At 43.0% G+C, this 14,751-nt stretch overlaps 1 long non-coding RNA gene across 9 annotated transcripts in view; it reads right to left on the minus strand.

The window, feature by feature from the left end:
- Positions 1-14,751, minus strand: part of LOC143804741 (uncharacterized) — a 1,170,763-nt gene that overhangs the window by 970,968 nt on the left and 185,044 nt on the right. The gene's annotated exons all lie outside the window — the stretch shown is intronic.

Consider the following 14,751-nt stretch of genomic DNA (forward strand, 5'->3'; position numbering starts at 1 on the left):
GCTGCAGGTAAAGTGCTTAGTGCATGGCAAAGTACGGTGGGTGAATATATGTTTAAGGCCAATGTATTCCAGAGATCATTGTAGATGCACGCAAAATCAATGGAGCCTATACCACCCCCACATTAGCACTGCTTACCCATAGTATAGGGGAGGTCCACACCTTGAAAAAGAAAGGCGAAATACGCTTCGGTGTTGGCGTGGCACTTGTCCAGACTCCCCTATACTATGGGTGCTATCCAATTTTTTTTATCGAATGGCACCCAGATAAATGTTATTCAATGGGGCAGTGCTGATGCATTATTTTTTTTCACTGACAGAACCTGTCAGTGAAAATATTTTTCAGCATGCTGTGATTTCACTTTGAAATCGAATGCTACTCACCCAGTCAAGTCTTTGGGTGCACAGAAAACACTGAAATGGAGAAGATGGAGAAATTTTGTTTCCCATCTTCTTACAGTGTGCTACGGTTCTCTCAAGCAAAAGAATCAGAGCACACTTTGCTGACACTTGGATCAAACTCTGATCAGAGTTTGTCCTGGGTGTCATTTGCATAATCTACGTTCGTGTGACCATAGCCTAACAATTGGAATCACAGACTCCTCTAATTCTAATTTATTAATCCATTAGATGCTGCTGTCAATAAAACAGAGGCATCCAAGTGGTTTCAGATTGAGAGAAATCTCTCCTTACGCCCAGTAGACACTTGGAACCTGATTGCTCTATGTCAATGAGCTTCCATGGCAGCCAGAGCCCTGAAGAAGACCCTGTGGTCTGTCATGCTTGCACTCCTATTAGATTATTCTAGAGGCAGAGCCTAATAGACTACCTAACCAGTATAGCACTAATCAGCAAGTAGTACAATATAGTGTATTATACAAGTGATGGATCGCATGTTCAGGTCCCCTTGTGACACTGGCAAATAATTTTAAAGTGTTCTTTAAAAGTTTTTTCCTTACAAAATGCATTTTTAAGATTTTTTTTTAATATACAAATACAATGACATAATTTTTGACATAATTGGTGTCAGGAACACCGCACTGCACTTGCTTATTGAGCCAGTGTGCGTGTCCTGAGTTGAACAAACTATGCTCAAAGATACCTGTGGAGCGGTGGAGAAACGTGCCTCAGGTAACCAGGACCTGAAGCACGTGACTGCTGGGGAGTGTCTGGGGCGGAGACAAGCCCCAGAGCTCCAGAGAGTGGTGTGTGGGCTAGAAATGCCGAGAGAGTAGTTGGGCAGGCGCTGGTTTAAGCCAGGAGATGGCACAGTACAGGAGGGGCAAGACAGGGACGTGGTCAGTCACAGAGCAGAGTCTGGAAACCTGAGATAGCAGCGCGGTACAGGCAGGAGCAAAGGAACGGAAGGTCAGGGACAGGCAAAGGTCATAACTGAGAGGCAAAACAAGTACAGAGGCAGGCAGCAATATCAGAAACAGGAACGGACCAGGTCAAACATACACAGGCAGGCAGTATCCACAGATACACAGGGGTCAGGAACTAAGCCGAGGTCAAAAGTATCATTGACAACTGACAGAGCCCAAATAACGCTATTTAAAGCCCTCCCAGAACCAGAGAGAGGCCAAAAGCATTAACCCCTGCAGCACAAAACTAGAATTCACATACAGATCATGACAATTGGTATCACTACCTCCATAAAAACCTGGACTAAATAGTTTGTTATGGTGGAAAAAAAGACATATTTGTATTTTTCTGCCTCCTAAAAATAGTAGGCAGAGAGTATCTTATGCACCCTGAAATACTAAAATGATTAAAAAAGCAAGACCTGAAAGATCTATGTTGACAGAAAAATAAAACAGTGATTATTCTTGGAATGCAATGATCAAAAATAAAATATAAGTAAATTAATACATTTTGGGCTAACAATAAGCCAGCCAATAATGGCTTAAACAAATATGAAACAGAAGAGCCTCATAACTGTGGCTAGGTGCAAAGAAGTGATGTTACCGTATTTTTCAGACTATAAGACGCACCGGTCCAAAAGACGCATCTAGATTTTAGAGGAAGAAAACAGAAAAAAGAGTAAATCAAACAATTTGGTCAAGTCTGTACTAATATCCCCCATCCTGGTACATATGTCCCCAATCCAGGTATTCATGGCCCCCCTCATCACCATTCTGGTATACATGGTCCACTCATCCCTATCCTGGTATGCATGGCCCCCTTCTCACTATCCTAGTAGGCATGGCCATCATCTCCATCCAGGTATGCATGCTCCCCATCAAAAAAACATTAAAAAAATAGATCATTCTACTTACCTTCCCTGCGCTCCTTTGAAAGGTCTTGTTGTGATGACAGCAGCTGATTTCTGATTGTAAGCAGCGCATGGCAGTGAAGTCATGCGCTGCTTTCAAGCCGAGGACAGCTGCTGGAATACTCTCTGCTTCTCGCGTCCAGGACTATGGACCTGTGGAGCAGTGAAAATTAATTTCTCTTTAATAGCAGGCACACCGTTAGCTGCAGCCGCCAGCTTCCTGCAGCGACTTGGCGAGCAAGTGTGCCCGCTATTAAAAAGAATGAATATTCACTGCTCTCCACTCCCATGGGCATGGGGAGCAGTGAATATTCATTTGTCTTTAATAGTGGAAATACGTGATCACCCAGCAGTTGCACAAATTGGCGGCTGTGACTAACAGGTTGCCCGCTATTGTGTGCCGCTGCAAATGAGCGGGCTACAGGGTTTGGAACACCGTAACTTCTCCTCATATGCATATTGGGGGCCTTTCCCTGCTCTCCAGAGGGAGCACTGACTGAATACTGTTGGCATGCATGTGCACGTTTACTGATATTGCCTGGTATGGCTGCACATAGTGGTTGGGCGAATTCTACTGATGCAACTTGCTACACTGATGAACCCGGAAATGTAGCAGCTAGCTTCATAGAGGAATTCAGAAGTTCTGAGTTCTGAAGACAGGGAGAAGAATTCACCCAGCCACTGTGTGAATGCAGCCAAGCACAGGTAGTGTGCATATGCACACATGCTGGCAGCATTCAGACAGTGCACGCTCTGGGAAGTGAGCACTGTCAATCAGAAGACCCTCAATATGCAAATGAGGTGGCATAAAGATGCTCTTGGTGATGCCAAAAGTGCACTGTAGCCCCTTCATTTGCATATGAATTAAAAGTTATTTTGTCAGGCACTGTACCAGAAACAGGTTCAGTGCTATTATGGTTTTTATAGGGGATAAGTCCTCTACTACTCTGTATTGCCCAATTAAATTGCATTTTGGGGGTGATGGACTCCCTTCAAGCTGTTTACAATAATGTCAAGGCTTCTAATTTTAATACGGTACTTTTCAAGGTGATAACAGATCCTTATAGATGTTATTTTCTTTCAATGTTGTTGTTTGTTGTGTTTAGCATTCAAGATACCCTTATACGGCCGGGATCACACATGCGAGAAATACGGCCAAGTCTCACATGTTAATACCTGGCATTGCCGCCGTCACTCAGGAGTGAAGCGTGCAGCTGCATGTATTGCTCTGCGGCCGCACGCTCCACTCCTGAGTGACGGCGGCAGGGCCGGGTATTAACATGCGAGAATCGGCAGTATTTCTCACATGTGTGATCCCTGCCTAAAAATTACAACGAATACTTGACAAAGTCAGTGGGATTTTTTCTATAACAATTACAGCAGAATGAGAAAACACTAACTTATACATTAGATGCAATTGACTCATAAAGCGAACCATGTAATGGAAAGCACTGTATCCATGTGTTCTGTAACAGTGAAATCATATGGAGTTTTCTGATATATATTTACTTGTGAAAAACCATTACGTCTCTTTAAACAGATTTTCTTAAAACATTTTTAAAAATAACTGCCTGAAGTGTATGTATTAAGCATAATAGACTTGATCATACTGTATGTGTAGAGTTGCTATTTTTTTCATTAATTGTCATTGCAACAGATAGAAAGATGGATAGATGGATAGATAGATTTAAAAAAACAACTAAACAATAATAAACAAAAAATATTAACAAAAATGTGGTTTGCTTCAAACTTGACACTAATTGAGCGCTTTCTGGTTTTAGGTTGCCCCCTTTTGGTCCTATGTTTTATACACCTTTTTTTTTTTCTTTTTATAAATCTTGCACTGAAGTTTGTCTAATACAAATGACAATTCTATTTTACAGAGAATATTTAGAAACATTGTTAAATCAGATCTTATCCCATACACGTATATCATATATGACTAAAGCTTTTTTCTATAAGTTACTGTTTATATAGTCTTCTCTTTGGGTACATATATTTTTGCTTCTGCATATCACACCTGTTTTTCTGGCTCAGAGTTCACTCCTTAATGCTAATCTATGAGAAAAAACCACAACTGACCTCAGGCCTTCTGAGTCATAGCTCAGAAGTGGATCTGGTGCATCATAACACTTTGATAAAATAGTGGGGAAAACTACCAGGCACCTGCAACCTACAGGAAAAGTGCTGGTCAGCAATTTCTTTGTCTTTGTGAAAACTGCTGTAGTTGTAAGTATTAACACTAGCCAGATGGTGGAGACCTGCCTGCTAAAGCTTCCATGTAAAGCAAACCACTCAGCTGGCCAAGTTAAGCTGGCAAATGACCATACAAACCTCAGCACTGTACATGCAACGCATAATCATGCTTTAGTTATGGAGTGGATGCATTTAAACCATCTGCTGTATTCTATACGGAAGTAAAATAAAAATAAAAGAGACAAAAGCAATGAAAATACAGAAATCCTTCATTGTTTTGTATTTAAAGTCAGAATGAAAAATTGAGACACGCTTTGCCGCAGTTTTATTAGGACATACAATTTATGCTTAAAAAAGATCATTAGAGTAAATTGTACCAAAAGGACTAAAGGTACATATCAATTAATACATATGGTGCAGATTTAGTCTGTCCTACTGTCAGAAAATTAAATCTACACTTCCTATGAACAGGTACAGAGTTACAACAAATTTCTGGTGAAAAGGCTAATAAACTTTTGCCAAGCAGCGTAACGTGCCAACGCAGCCTTACAAATTTTGGCCATGGCCTCTACTGGCCATGCCTATGTTAACCTCTTTAGGTTCGCATGGTGCAAAAATGAAAATTTCTGACTTTTTACACAAATTTCAACTTAACTTTTACCCCAATCTGTCATAATTTATTTGATTATATCGGTCACTTTGACCAATATAACTTGCAGAGTACTGAACTTTTATAATAATATTCCTCTTTCAATGTAACATTACAAACACAGATCATAAAATTAAATACTGTAGGTTTACTATAGGCTCAACAATATATCTGTATCTTGCAAAATAGTTGTTACTCTGACCAACATCAAATGCAAGGGGAAAGAAGCCAAATGTTAGGAGTATGATGTAATAGTAGTGTGTGCATTGTGTGGAAGGTGTGCCAACTTGACTATAAAGAGTTATTAGTTGGTACTTTCCTACTCTTGGTAAGAACATGTTCAAACTACCATATTTTTGGTCTAAATGTTGTCCATGGAAAAACCTGACAGTACTTAATGTTATTTAATTGTACTGTTCAGATGACCATTTTTTACTCTGACCGATAGCTCAAATGAAAAAAAGTCTCAGCTTATACTAGTCTCTTTCATGTGACAGATGAGACTCATTTATTCAAGTCTAAGGGTGCGCAAAAAACTAAAAGTGGATCAAATACAGATCAACCACTTAGCCTCTGACTTGTAGATACATTGGTATTATTAACAAAAGAAACTGTTGGTGGTCTTGTACATTTTAGTTACTGCTGATGTATAAAAACGAATGTATACACATGACGTACAGATGACAATATTGATGAAAAATTGTCATTTATTTCTGGATGAAAATTAAATGATTTTTTATATGGCCGTGTGAACTTACCATATACACTCGAGTATAAGCCGACCCAAGTATAAGCCGAGGCACCTAATTTTGCCACGAAATACTGGGTAAGATTATTGACTCGACTATAATCTGGGTATTTATTGTCCCCTCATCCCCATCCTGGTATGCATGGCTCCCCCGTCCCTGTCATTGTATGCATGTCTCCCCTGTCCCTGTCATTGTAATAATAATAATAATAATTTTATTTCTATAGCGCCGACATATTCCGCAGCACTTTACATTTTAGAGGGGACTTGTACAGACAATAGACCTTACAGCATAACAATAAACACATAGATCAAAACAGATACCAAGAGGAATGAGGGCCCTGCTCACAAACTTACAATTTATGAGGAAAAGGGGAGACACAAAAGGTAGATGGTAACAATTGCTTTCATTGTTTGGACCAGCCAAAGTGTAAGAATCAGGTGTTCATGTAATGCTGCATGAACCGATTATCAGCCTAAGTATGTAACAGTACAGACACAGAGGGCTTTTAGATGGATGAAGCATGTGAGAACATGATGCGAGGAACCTGGTTATGTTAAAAAATTTTGAATGGGCAACACAGGGATAGTTAGGTTAATGCGTTGAGGCGGTAGGCCAGTCTGAACAAATGTGTTTTTAGGGCACGCTTAAAACTGTGGGGATTGGGGATTAATCGTATTAACCTGGGTAGTGCATTCCAAAGAATTGGTGCAGCAGGTGAAAGTCTTGGAGACGGGAGTGGGAGGTTCTGATTATTGAGGATGTTAACCTCAGGTCATTAGCAGAACGAAAAGCATGGGTAGAGTGGTAGACTGAGAAGAGGGAGGAGATGTAGGGTGGTGCTGAGCCATGGAGTGCTTTGTGGGTGAGGGTAATAAGTTTGTACTGGATTCTGGAGTGAATGGGTAGCCAGTGTAATGACTGGCACAAGGTAGAGGCATTGGTGTAACGATTGGTGAGGAATATGATCCTGGCTGCAGCATTCAGGACAGATTGGAGAGGGGAGAGTTTGGTAAGAGGGAGACCGATTAGTAGAGAGTTACAATAGTCCAGACAAGAATGAATAATAGAACCAGTAAGAGTTTTTGCAGAGTCGAAAGTAAGAAAGGGTCGAATTCTAGAAATGTTTTTGAGGTGCAGATAACAAAAGCGAGACAGTGATCGGATGTGGGGGGTGAATGAAAGCTCGGAGTCAAGTATGACCCCAAGACAGCGGGCATGTTGCTGGGGAGTAATGGTGGAACCACACACGGAAACAGCAATGTCGGGCATAGGAACATTAGTAGAGGGAGGAAACACAAGGAGTTCGGTTTTTGACACGTTCAGTTTTAGATAGAGGGAGGACATGATGTTAGAGACAGCGGTAAGACAATCACTGATGTTTTTTAAAAAGGCAGGCGTGATATCAGGAGAAGAAGTGTATAATTGAGTGTCATCAGCATAGAGATGGTACTGGAAAACAAATCTACTGATTATTTGTCCAATAGGGGCAGTATACAAAGAGAAGAGGAGGAGGCCTAGAAATGATCCTTGAGGAACACCAACAGTAAGGGGAAGGTGAGAGGAGGAGGAGCCAGCAAAAGATACAGTGAAGGAGTGGTCAGGGAGATAGGAGAACCAGGAGAGAACGGTGTCCTTGAGGCCGATAGAGTGGAGCATAGTGATGAGAAACCGATGATCCACAGTGTTGAATGCTACAGAGAGATCCAAGAGAATTAGCACAGAGTAGTGACCATTAGATTTAGTTGTTAGTAAAGCATTAGAGACTTTAGTAAGGGCAGTTTCAGTAGAGTGTAAAGAGCAGAAACCAGATGTCATTGTGAAAATGACTCCCCCGTTGCTGTCCTGGTATGTATGGTCCTTATCCCCTATCCTTGTATGTATGGCTATTTATCCCCTATCTTTCTATGCATGATTCCTGTTTAGAAACAAAACAAAAAACAAAACATCCTACTTACCTACCTGCGCACCCTTAGTAGCACTGCATCTCATTTGTTCAGGCGCCATCAGCTCTTCCTGTGCCGAGCAATCACGTGACCCCGCTCATTAATGTAATGAATATGCACTCCACGCCTATAGGAGTGGAGAGATGTGCATATGAATTAACTTAACGAGCGGGGCCACGTGAACGCTCGGCACAGGAAGAGCTGCTGGCGCCGGCACGAAGGAGATGCAGAGCCAGCGAGGGCACGCCGAATGGTGACTAGGATATGTGCTGGAAGCTGCGGCTGGCACTGTGTGTTATTACAGCAGTGGCACAGGCTTTAGCCTCCTCCACTGCTCCGCCGCTCCCCCTCCCTCGCAGGCACTCTGGGACAATTGACTTGTGTATAAGACGAGGGGGGCCTTTTTCAGCACAAAAAAATGTGCTGAAAAGCTCGGCTTATACACGAGTATATACGATAGCTTAAGAGGGTGGCGCAGCACTAAGCACAGATGTTAGAAGATTGTGATGGGCAAGGCAGTAGGAGTCTGCCAGACGGAGCTGAAGCTGCACCATTAGCCTGGAGTGTCTCTGCTGGAGGTAACACCACCCCTGTTCAGTTTAGTCAAAGGACTGTTTGTGCCCCAAGTTAAGGACTTGTAGTGGGAGATGTTAACACCTATTAAGCAGTTGACAAAATTAAAGAGATATTATCCTTTTTTGTTGTACTGAGATCTTCTGTGCATCTTTTGGGGGATGACTGTGATACCCCATAGAAGTATTGTAAGACTTTGGAAAGTTACTTCTGCTACTAAAGAAGCACTCCAGTCGGACACTTTTTATTGCCTAAACCTTTGTAATTACAGTATATACAGGTGCTTCTCACAAAATTAGAATATCATCAAAAAGTTAATTTATTTCAGTTCTTCAATTCAAAAAGTGAAACTCATATATTATATGGAGTCATTACAAACAAAGCGATCTATTTAAAGTGTTTATTTCTGTTAATGTTGATGATTATGGCTTAGGCTATGTTCACATTTGCGTTGTGCGGTGCAGCATCGGCGACGCAACGCACAACGCATGCAAAACGCATGCACAACGCAGCGTTTTGTGACGCATGTGTTCATTTTTTGCACGATTTTTGGCGCAGAAAAAACTGCATCATGCAGCGTCCTCTGCGCCCTGACAGTTGCGCCAAAATGACGCATGCATCACAAAACACAAGACAACGCATGTCCATGCGCCCCCATGTTAAATATAAGGGCGCATGACGCATGCGTCGCCGCGGCTGCGCCCGACGCTGCGCCGCACAACGCTAATGTGAACGTAGCCTTACAGCCAATGAAATCCCAAAAGTCATTATCTCAGTAAATTAGAATAATTAACAAAAACACCTGCAAAAACTTCCTAAGCATTTAAAAAGGTTCCTTAGTCTGTTTCAGTGGGCTTCACAATCATGGGGAAGACTGCTGACATGACAGATGTCCAGAAGGCAGTCATTGACGCACTCCACAAGGAGGGTAAGCCACAAAAGGTCATTGCTAAAGAAGCTGGCTGTTCACAGAGTGCTGCATCCAAGCATACTAATGGAAAGTTGAGTGGAAGGAAAAAGTGTGGTAGAAAAAGGTGCACAAGCAACCGGGATAACCGCAGCCTTAAAAGGATTGTTAAGAAAAGGCGAATCAAAAATTTGGGGGAGAATGACAAGGAGTGGACTGCTGCTGGAGTAATTGCTTCAAAAGCCACCACACAGATGAATCCAGGACATGGGCTACAAGTTTTGCATTCCTTGTGTCAAGCCACTCATGACAAATAGACAATTACAGAAGCGTCTTACCTGGACCAAGGAGAAAAAGAACTGGACTGTTGTATAGGAGTTTCACTTTTTGTATTGAAGAACTGAAATAAATTACCGTATTTACTCGAGTATAAGCCGACCCGATTATAAGCCGAGACCCCTAGTTTTGCCACAAAAACTGGAAAACTTATTGACTCAAGTATAAGCCTAGAGTGGGAAATGCAGCAGCTACTGGTAAATTTCAAAAATAAAATTAGATACCAATAAAAGTAAAATTGACTGACACATCAGTAGGTTAAATGTTTTTGAATATCCATATTGAATCAGGAGCCCCATATAATGCTCCATACAGTTCATGATAGGCCACATAAGATGCTCCATACAAAATACGCCCCATATAATGCTCCATAAAGTTCATGATGGGCCCCATAAGATGCTCCATACAAAAATATGCCCCATATTGCTGGTGTCCTGAGCAGGCGGGGACACCGGCGTGCTATGGGGGCCAGGTGCCGGAGTCGCCGCTGTGTCAAGCTCCCAGCACTTGCGATATTGACCTGTCCCCGTTCCACCACCGCGTGCCGCTGTGTCTTCCGGCTCTCTGCAGTACCTGTTCAGGCAGAGGGTGCGCACTAAACACGTCATCGCACCTTCTCACCTGAATATCACAGCCAGAGGACACAGAAGACACAGAGCGGTGGTGGAACGGGGACAGGTGAATATCACATGCCTCACCCTCCCCCGTCATACTCACCCCCTCCTGGTGCGGTCTTTGCAAGTCCCTTCTTCTCCGATGGTCCCTGCATGTGCCGGCAGCTTGTTCCTGTGTTCAGCAGTCACATGGTACCACTCATTAAATTAATGAATATGTGCTCCACACCTATGGGAGTGGAGTCGCGTCCATATTCATTACTTTAATGAGCGGTACCACGTGACAGCAGAACACAGGAAGAGCTGCAGGCGCCAGAGACCATTTGAGGAGCAGGGATGTGCAGAGATGCGTCAGGTGGGGGTGAGTATGGTGTGACAGCCACCACTCCTACCGCTCCCCCTCCCCCGCTGAAACCCAGGGACAATGACTCGAGTATAAGCAAGAGGGGCACTTTCAGCCTAAAAAAATGGACTGAAAATTTCGGCTTATACTGGAGGTATATACAGTAACTTTTTTATGATATTCTAATTTTGTGAGAAGCACGTATATATCTAGTGCAATGTAATATACTCACCAATTGCTATCTCACCAGTTTCTAGCGCAACTATGGTCTTCTTCTGGGTTATGTAACTGCTATTTCAACTTGCTGGCTCACACTGGGCTCTGTGTGAGATAGAAGTCACTTTTACAATTCAAGTCTATGGCGCATCAGAACAAGGTTCCATAGGCTTCCACTGTAAAAGAGAAATTCGGCTCACATAGAGCTAAGAGTGAGACGGCAAGTCAAAATAGAAGTCACAGAACGGTGCTGGAAACTGTAGTAGACGGCAATAGGTGAGCATATTACTGTACTGCCAATACAGGGCTGGCGTCAGCACCCGGCGTATCCGGGCAAGTGCTAGGGCCCATTCAGGGCCAGCGTTAGGGGCAGGCAGCTGCCCAGGGCCCCCACTCCCCCAGGGGCCCTCAGCTAGCGGCACATCACGCAGCCACTATGGGGCCTCTGGGAGGAAGGGGGGCCCGCCTGTCGCCAGCGCCAACTCCCCCACCACCGCATTGAACTATACCGGCGTCTGCCGGTATAGTTCAAAGCAAATGATGGAGGAGAGAGCGTCACCTGACGCTCCCTCTCCCATCATTCCCCACTCTGCCTCTGACACTGCGACTGTGGGTGCGCGATGTCGTCATCGTGCACTCGCTGTGTGCAGCGGCAGCTGCAGAGATCGGAGCAGGGAGCAGCATGGGCACGTTGAGAGGTGAGGAGGTTTTTTTTGTAACTATAACAGTGAGTACTGGACTATGGGGCCATTCTTGGGGGGAGGGGGGCTGTGCTGTATACTACATGTCTGTGCTATATACTACATGGCTGTGTTATATACTACGTGGGCTGTGCTATATACTATATGGGCTGTTATATGCTACGTGGGCTGAACTATATACTACATGGCTGTGTTATATACTACGTGGGCTGTGCTATGTACTAAATGGGCTGTGTTATATACTACATGGCTGTTCTATATACTACATGGGCCATGTTATATACTATGTGGCTGTGCTGTATACTATATGGGCTGTGCTATATACTACATGGCTGTTCTATACACTACATGGGCCGTGTTATATACTATGTGGCTGTGCTATATACTATATGGGCTGTTATATGCTACGTGGGCTGTGCTATATACTACATGGCAGTTCTATATACTACGTGGGCCGTGTTATATACTGTACTATGTGGCTGTGCTATATACTATATGGGCTGTTATATGCTACGTGGGCTGTGCTATATAATACATGGCTGTTCTATACACTATGTGGGCCATGTTATATACTACGTGGGCTGTTATGTGCTACGTGGGCTGTGCTATATACTACATGGCTGCTCTATATACTACGTGGGCCGTGTTATATAATACGTGGGCTGTGTTATATAATATGTGGCTGTGCTATATACTATATGGGCTGTTATATGCTATGTGGGCTGTGCTATATGCTACGTGGGCTGTGCTATATACTACGTGGCTGTGTTATATGCTACGTGGGCTGTTATATACTACATGGCTGTGTTATATGCTAAGTGGCTGTGTTATATACTACGTGGCTGTGTTATATGTGATCATGAATCGTGGTATGTGTTAAAGGGGGGGCCCACTGAGACTCTTTTGCCCAGGGCCCTCAAAAACCTGGAGCCGGCCCTGTGCCAATACACTACATAATATACATTTACATTGGTTTATGCAATTAAAAGTTTGGTGGAAGTGCTTCTTTAAGGGTCTGCATACATTACCAACAGTATGAACATTTGTTAATTGTCATGTTTCCTCTCTGAAGATACAATATGCATATTTAATTTCCCAGGGGAGCATGCAAGGTGTTTAAGTCTTCTCATGCTGGCATGCCAAACCTGGCTTGTCACGCTCCACAAAGAGAAACCTTACTTCATAGATCCCAGTCTTAGCCTCTCACCTAGCCAAATCAGATCTCATACTTTGCACTGACAAGATACGAGGACTCCAAAATATCCTGCCATTAAAAATTGCATTGCACTTGGACGAATGTTATTCAGTGAGGCAGTCCAGATCACTGCTGTTTTTCACAGGCGCATTTGTTGTGCATGCAAAATCGCAGCATGCTGCAACACTACGCGTACAGTGGGGAAAAAAGTATTTAGTCAGCCACCAATTGTGCAAGTTATTAAAGCTCTGTGTGAAAGTTATGGTAATTTTATTTTTAAAAGTATACCATAAGCTACAGATATTGAGGGTCTAGGTTTTTACATAAAAAGCCATCATACAGTTTTGATATTAACATTTTAATCCACTAAAAAAGAATCACAGGATATTATAACACAGACACAGCAAAGTCTTCCCAAGGAGAAGATCCATCTGGTGATATAAAATAATGTGTAAATAGGGTTGGTGACCTGGATTGTGAACATGTGTTGTTTATCTGGCATTATTACGATTTTCTCCATCGTCATCATCATTTATTGGACATTCATGGATCCTTGTGAAATTGTGAAGTATCACACAGGCCTTAATCACACTATTCAAATTAGCTTCACTTAATTGTAGGACCAACATCAAGACCCTCCATTTTACACAGAGGATCCCACTCCACCAATCGCCTTCCGTATGATAGGCGAATATTAAAAATTTGCCACAGATGGTCCAGGTGTCTCCGTGGATATGGCTGATATGGCTTCATTACGTTTCGGGGCAATTGAAATGCCTCATCTTCAACCATTACATAAGGAACTGGTTCCAAGGGTGAGCATAGTACACTGCTCAAAAAAATAAAGGGAACACTAAAATCCCACATCCTAGATATCACTGAATGAAATATTCCAGTTGTAAATCTTTATTCATTACATAGTGGACTGTGTTGAGAACAATAAAACCTAAAAATTAAATGATCAACATAAATCACAACTAATATCCAATGGTGTTATGATCCTAGTGGCTGAGGATCGCAAAACGGACTAGCTAAGTATATGAACTTAGACACGAGCTCTAGGGAGGTGGTAACTGGACTGACCGCAAACCTGATCCTAACCAACACACTAAAGGTGGCCGGTGAACGTGCCTAAATTCCTGGACGTCTCGACGCAGCCTGAGAAACTATCTACTCCTGGAGTGAAAGTAAGACCTCACTTGCCTCAAGAGAAATCACCCCAAAGATATAGAAAGCCCCCAACAAATAATAACGGTGAGGTAAGGGGAAAGCACAAACGTAGAATGAAAACAGATTCAGCAAATGAGGCCCGCTAATACTAGATAGCAGAAGACAGATAGGGAACTGTGCGGTCAGTTAAAAACCCTATGCAAAATATCCACGCTGAGAATACAAGAACCCCCACACCAACTAACGGTGTGAGGGGAGAAACTCAGCCCCCTAGAGCTACCAGCAAGCAAGGAAATCACATATTAGCAAGCTGGACAAGAAACAAAAATAAAGCAAGAAACATATGACCACTGATGGTCAAAAATGAACCAAGCAAAACTTAGCTTCTCTTGAAGAGACTGATAACGAAGAACTGCAGGAGAGCTCCAAAATAGCACTGAAGACATTGACAGCAGGCAAGGAATAATGGTCCAGGTGAGCTAAATAGCAAACCTGAATAGCAAGTAACGAAACACTTGATTCCAGCCAAAGAGCCGCAGTAAAACAAAAAGGCCACTAGAGGGAGACAAAACAGAGAACTCACACAGTGTTCACAACACAACGGATGTCTGAAGTTGGAATGATGCTCAAAATCAAAGTGGAAAATGAAGTTACAGGCTGATCCAACTTCAGTGGGAATGCCTCAAGACAAGGAAATGATACTCAGTAGTGTGTGTGGCCTCCACGTGCCTGTATGACCTCCCTACAATGCCTGGGCATTCTCCTGATGAGGCGGCGGATGGTCTCCTGAGGAATCTCCTCCCAGACCTGGACTAAAGCATTCGCTAACTCCTGGACAGTCTGTGGTGCAACGTAATGTTGGTGGATGGTGGGAGATATGATGT

Source organism: Ranitomeya variabilis, chromosome 2 (genome assembly GCF_051348905.1).
Source record: "Ranitomeya variabilis isolate aRanVar5 chromosome 2, aRanVar5.hap1, whole genome shotgun sequence".
NCBI lineage: Eukaryota > Metazoa > Chordata > Amphibia > Anura > Dendrobatidae > Ranitomeya > Ranitomeya variabilis.